This window comes from Saimiri boliviensis, chromosome 14 (assembly GCF_048565385.1).
Source record: "Saimiri boliviensis isolate mSaiBol1 chromosome 14, mSaiBol1.pri, whole genome shotgun sequence".
In the NCBI taxonomy this organism is placed as follows: Eukaryota; Metazoa; Chordata; class Mammalia; order Primates; family Cebidae; genus Saimiri; species Saimiri boliviensis.
In genome coordinates, this window is record NC_133462.1 from 48,061,108 (window position 1) to 48,067,421 (window position 6,314).

The following is a 6,314-nucleotide window of genomic DNA, read 5'->3' on the forward strand; positions in this document are numbered from 1 at the left end:
CTCGAAGTAAGGTATTTAGAGTAGAAATTTTAAATATATTGTATGAAAGGTTTTTTTTTCCCCCCTACCCTAGTTGGGTTGGACGATCCCCTGTCTCCCCTCCCCACTTAGGTTGACTGCTATTTTCTGGGTCACAGCTCGGAAGATCCACCTGGACGAATACAAAAACGAGACTCCCCTTCCAGAAAGGAAGGAAGGAGACAGACGAATGAGGCTGAGCGTGTAAAGGCCAGAGACAGCCTCTCTCTACCCCCACCTCACCCTCAAGGTAGGGGCTCCTCGGAACATCGCTACCGTAATTACGGGAGAAATTCCTGAAACGGATAACTGGATCTCAGCACCGTCATTTCTAGCAGAATGATAGCGCTTTCCTCTGACCCAAAGCCAAGGGGTGCCAGCAGGGGAAAGTAACGACCATCCGCAAAAACCCTCACCCAAGTGGGGAGTAGAAATCCTGGCTCTTGGGTTGCAGAGCTCAACTTGACGCTAGCGCGTTTCTCTTCCCCCACGCAATGGCAAGTGGGGAGGGAGTCGGAGGGGAGAGGAGAAGAGGAGAGGAGGAGAGAAGGGGGAAGGGGAGGGGAGAGGCCGAGGGCGGCCCGGGTTCCAGCAGCCGCCCCGCCCTCCGGCTCGCGGCGGATTCGGCGCTGCGGCTGGAGCCGGCGGCCGGGCGGCTGCCTGTCCGGGCTGGGTCTGGCCGAGCCTCGCGTCGCCGTGCAGTGCGCCGGGTGTCCGGGAGATGGCTTCCCCTCTCTCGCCCGCTGCTCCCGCTATTGTCTCACCCGGGGTGGCCTGACTCTGCGAGCTCGCGCACGCTCTCGGCGGAGAGCACCCCTCCCCGCCCCCCAAACTGGTCCTTGCACCCTTGGCTACCTCTCCCTCTCCCCGTTGGACCCCAGGGCCGGCGCGGAGCCTGGAGAGGGGAGCGGCCCGGGAGCGGGCGGCGTGCGGCCGGCCAGCTCCCCTCGCGCTGGTGCAAGAGGCGCTTGGAGCCGCAGAGCGAGCCCGGGAGGCGCGGAGCGAGCAGCCCACGTCGCCGGGCACAAGACACGTCGGGTGTTGCAGCAGAGCCCGCAGCTAGCGCAGGTAGGACACGCACCCAGCAGGTTGCACCGGCCCCAGGGTCTGCAAAGTGCCCCCGGAGTGGAGGCAGCGGAGGTCAAGAGGCTCTCCCTCCAACACGGCAAGAGCGGAGGTGCAACAATGGAAGCAGCCGAGGGGTCCAGGCGGCGGGCTGAGCGGCAGACGCCGTGGGAGCCGAGCTCCTGCCGGCCGCGCAGAGCAGGTTGCCCCTCACCCCACCCCACTGCACTCCAGCGGCTTCAGGGCCTCTGGGGCTCCAGGCACCCGCGTCCCCACCCCCTTCTCGCTAAACACACTTCCTGGCTCCCAGCTGCTGGGCGATCTGAACCAGCCAATGCCTTTGGGGTTTGTTTATTTAAGATGAGAAATAAAAAAAGCAAAACCTGTCCTGTGATGGGGGTAGTGCCTTCCGTGGATTGGGTGAGAAGTCGGCATCTAGCCTGGGGAATGTGTACATTTCTTAGCCGGGCGGAGGTAGAACTGCCTTCTCCCTTATAAGGACACTGCAGCAAAAGGAGACAGAAAGCTTGGAAGAGGGAGAGGGACCCTCAGGCCTGAGTTCGCGGGTGCTCGGAGAAGGCGCTGCCCTCCTGGCCTATACTTGTCTCTCTTTTTCAGCTCCCGACAGCGGTGACTTTGATGTTGGAGGGAGCAATCGCAGCAGGAAGCAAGCAAGGCTGCCAAGCTGGTGTGGGGTGGAGTAGGGTGGGGAGCCCAGGGGCTTGGCAGGCTCCTGGGTTGTGGGAAGAGGTTACCAAATGTATGAGGTTAGTGCACACACCCTAGCTGGCCGATGTTGAAGAGTGTGTGTGTGTGAGATCTGCCTTTGCTCTAGCTCCTTCAGGCCTGCCTTCTCTCCATCTCCACCCTCTTCTGGGGTCTTCGTAGCTTCCCTGCCCCAGTCCTTCCCTTCATGCCTGGGATGGAATCGCTATACGGTCTCTGGCAGCCCTCTTGGGCTGTTTTTTTCTCAACTCTGTTGGAGAGTTTTGTACCTTGGGCTGGCTGGTCCCAGCATGGCACCAGATTCTTTAGCAGGCAGCTACCCGGGGTCCAAGAAGTGGGCCAGTGCTGCCCCTCCTCCTCACTCTAAACTACCTATTTGGGATGTGGCCAGGCAGATGTAAGCAATTTGCACTAAATTCCAACCATGAATCAGTGCTGAATGAAGACTTACTCTGTTGCTGCATTCGGCCTTGGGAAGATTCTAGGAAGAGAAATGGGCCCCAGGGATGGCAATGTTGACCCGAAATACTTCCCTTTCCCCAACTTTAGCTGTGGATCCCAGAGCAGAGAGGCAGTGAGCCTTTGGAATCCCAGCTCCTCCAGAGCCTGGCCATCCCATCTTGAGGATGTGTCCATGGAAAAATTAAGTCGAGGCACATTTTATAGCTCTGTTTGGCAGCCAGCATCTGAAAAGACGGTGGTTCTGAGCTGGAGCCCTAGACCCAGGCTGTGACTGCCTCTTCTTTGGCTTTTGGGTGAGCCCCAGGTTTGATTTCTATGGCTCTGAGCTTACTGCTGAGTGCGCATGGGTGTATATGGCTGAATCTGATCAAGCTGTCAGGCCTGGCTGCTTGTCCATTTCCTTCTCTACTGGAAGCATGAGGGAGAAAGGGCCAAGGGGGTGTGCTGGGTGAGGAAGGGCCAGTTTATCTGGGGACTTGGGCTGTTCCTGGGGGGGCCCCTTTGGGCTTCCTCGGTGGTCTGGAATGCGTTTGGTCTATGCCGTGACCTAGTATGCTCTGGCAGATACTCTCTACCCTTGTGGGCCTTTGGTCCCCTCTTGGTGGTGTCCCCACTCCTCCTATGCCTGGTGCTTTGTGTCTGTATCATGTCTGTGGTTCTTCAGCCTGGACAGCCCTACCTGGACCAGCAGGGAGGAAAATGAGGAGGTCTCTGTTCCCTTGAGGGGCATGTAACTAGCCATAAGGTTCAGGCTCCTCATATTCCCAGGATGTGAACTTGGACATCATAATGTGAAGTAGTAGAGAAAACAGTGTCCTGGTATGACTTTCTTCTTAGCTATGTGAGCTTGGACAGTTTGTGAACCTAAGATTTAGTTTGCATATTTGTAAAATGGAGGTGGGAGAGTAGCCATGGCTTTCAGAATTAATAATGTAATACTGCTTACCAAAAACTGAACAAAATCCTGTGTGCAAAAGTACCCTGAAAACTGCAGAGTACTTTACAAATGATTATTCATCCTGGGTTTACCCTCCATCATAAGGGTAAACTGTCAGGGATGGGGATAGGGTGGGGTCTGAGGGCCATAGGGAGTAGGGAATGTTTTGGGACCTTTTCTTTCTTGCTAAGGAAAGAGTAATGTGACAATACCGAGGTAACTGCTGTATTCCTTGGATAATTTTCATTTTTGAGATGGCGTCTTGCTCTGTCATCAGGCTGGAGTGCAGTGGTGCGATCTCGGCTCACTGCAACCTCCGCCTCCCAGATTCAAGCCTGGGAGGTTCTCCTGCCTCAGCCTCCCGAGTGGCTGGGACTAGAGGCAGGTGCCACCACACCGGGTTAATTTTTGTATTTTTTACTGATAGAGATGGAGTTTCACCATGTTGGCCAGAATGGCCTCGATCTCTTGACCTTGTGATCTGCCCACCTTGGCCTCCCAAAATGCTGGGATTACAGGAGTGAGCCACTGCTCCCGTGCGAGTATTTTTCTTTAAATAGTGTTGACAGGATGGGAACTGGGAGGGAGGGAAAGGCTGCCTCATGATATTCGTAGTAATGGAGGAGGACAGACACCTTCTAAGGGTTGGCTACTGCCTTTAGACAGGACAACGCTGAGCTGGCAAATAATATAAACGCTTACACTCATTGATATCAGCCATCTAGCAAATAATAAAGGTGGGATTTGAAGCAGGCAGTCACACTCCATACCCTGTGCTCATAGCTTCAGTGCCATTCCCAGAGAGATGTTGGGTCTTGGGAGAACAGAAAGGGACAGCCAAATGAGGAGTTCATTCTTTTTGTTTGTTTGGTTTTGAGACAGGGTCTCTCCTTGTTGCCTAGGCTGGCATGCAGTGGGCTGAAGTGATCCAACCTCAGCCCCCACCCTGAGTAGTTGGCACTATAGGCAGGCACCAACTGTGTTTGTCCCATTCCTGACATGGGCATGGTGGCTCATGCCTGTAATCCCAGCACTTTGGGAGGCCAAGGCAGGTGCGGCTAATTTTTAAATTTTTTGTAGAGATGGAGTCTCAGTATGTTGTCTAGGCTGGTCTCAAACTCCTAGCTTCAAAGGAGCCTCCTGTCTTGGCCTCCCAAAGTGTTAGGATTATAGGCATGTGCCACTAAATCCAGCCTCAGAATTCTTTTTTTTTTTTTTTTTTTTTTTTTTTTTGTGACAGAGTCTTGCTCTGTCACCCAGACTGGAGTGTAGTGGCACCATCTCTGCTCACTGCAAGCTCTACCATGCCTCAGCCTCCTAAGTAGCTGGGATTAGAGGTATGTGCCACCATGCCTGGCTAAGTTTTTGTATTTTTAGTAGAGATGAAGTTTCACCATATTGGCCAGGCTGGTCTTGAATTCCTGACCTCAGGTGATCTGCCCACCTCGGCCTCCCAAATTTTCATGATTACAGGTGTGAGCTACCATGTCCAGCCTCAGAATTCATTCTTAATGGATTCCTTAAATTCCCATGAGATGTCACCAGCCTGGGACATCTCATGGGCATGTAGGCATAATCAATTTGACTGGGCCTTATCTGCTTTTCTATGCATTTTTATTTCTATCCCTACCTTCTAAGGAAGGAGGAGATGTGGGATAATCTGATCAAGTCATTTGCTGCCTTCTGAGCAATGCTAATAGAGGGTTTGAGGCTGGGCATGGTGGCTCATGCCTGTAATCCCAGCACTTTGGGAGGCCAAGGTAGGTGGATCACCTGAGGTCAGGAGTTCCAGACCAGCCTGGCCAACATGGCGAAACCTTGTCTTTACTAAAAATACAAAAAATTAGCTGGGCGTGGTGGTGGGCATCTACAGTCCCAGCTACTTGAGAGGCTGAGGCAAGGAGAATTGCTTGAACCCAGGAGGTGGAGGTTGCGGTGAGTTGAGATTATGCCATTGCACTCCAGCCTGGGCAACAGAGCGAGACTCTCAAAAAAAAAAAAAAAAGGTTTGGGACATGGAGGATCCTGGAGAAATTAAGGCAGATTTCTTGTTTTGGTATTTTCTTTTTTTTTTTTTTTTGAGACGGAGTTTCGCTCTTGTTACCCAGGCTGGAGTGCAATGGCGCGATCTTGGCTCACCGCAACCTCCGCCTCCTGGGTTCAAGCAGTTCTCCTGCCTCAGCCTCCTGAGTAGCTGGGATTACAGGCACGTGCCACCATGCCCAGCTAATTTTTTGTATTTTTAGTAGAGACGGGGTTTCACCATGTTGACCAGGATGGTCTTGATCTCTTGACCTTGTGATCCACCTGCCTCGGCCTCCCAAAGTACTGGGATTACAGGCTTGAACCACCGTGCCCAGCGCTTGCATTTTTTTCTTTTTATGTTGAGATGGGATTTCACTGTGTTGCTTAGACTGGTCTTGAACTTCTGGTCTCAAGTGATATCCTACCTTGGCCTACCAAAGTGTTGGGATTACAGGCATGAGCCACCTGTCCCAGCTGCTCTTGCATTTTGTATGATCACATAGAGTATTAAAACTGGAAGGACCTGGGCCATCACTTCCCTGAGAAAAAGTGACTTTCTCAAGGTCATGCAGTTAGTGCAATGCTGGAACTGAACGCTTGCCCCGCAGATCACAACATGACTCATGAAAGGACCTATCCTGCAGCACTTTTTAATTTTTATTATTTTTTAAATTTATTTTTTATCTACAAGAGCCAAGTGCACATATCCTGCAGCACTTGGGAGACTTGTGTCAACCCAGTTAGCAGCTTTGTTTTTGGGAAATGTACTTCCCTCAGGACATTGGGATGGAATTAACTCATCTCAAATCGTCACTCTGGTTAAGGAGACTAAGGAATCAGAGACATTTGTGTTTTGGGGAGCAGAGATCCTCAGGGCACAGAAAAGGAAGTAGAGAGAGATTCTCTGTAGCCCCGAAGCTGAAGTAAGACCTGTGGCTGAAGGAAGCCTTAGCATTTAACTCCTTTCTCTTCCCGAGAACTCTCTGTAGGAAGTCTCCCCTAGCAGAGGCTTCATAGTATTTCAGAGAAGCCAAAGATGGTTTGCCTCTTTGGAAACTGTTATCTTTCCCTCTTGATGGCA

At 52.2% G+C, this 6,314-nt stretch overlaps 1 protein-coding gene across 2 annotated transcripts in view; it reads left to right on the forward strand.

Moving 5' to 3' along the window:
- The first annotated feature begins 612 nt into the window (after positions 1-612).
- Positions 613-6,314, forward strand: part of PIK3C2B (phosphatidylinositol-4-phosphate 3-kinase catalytic subunit type 2 beta) — an 83,653-nt gene continuing 77,951 nt past the window's right edge. Inside the window, exon 1 of one of the 2 annotated variants that reach the window (XM_039466378.2) lies at positions 613-1,086. The gene's annotated coding sequence lies outside the window, so the exon portion shown is untranslated. The remainder of the gene's footprint in view (positions 1,087-6,314) is intronic. The other variant, XM_039466377.2, reaches the window with a different exon arrangement.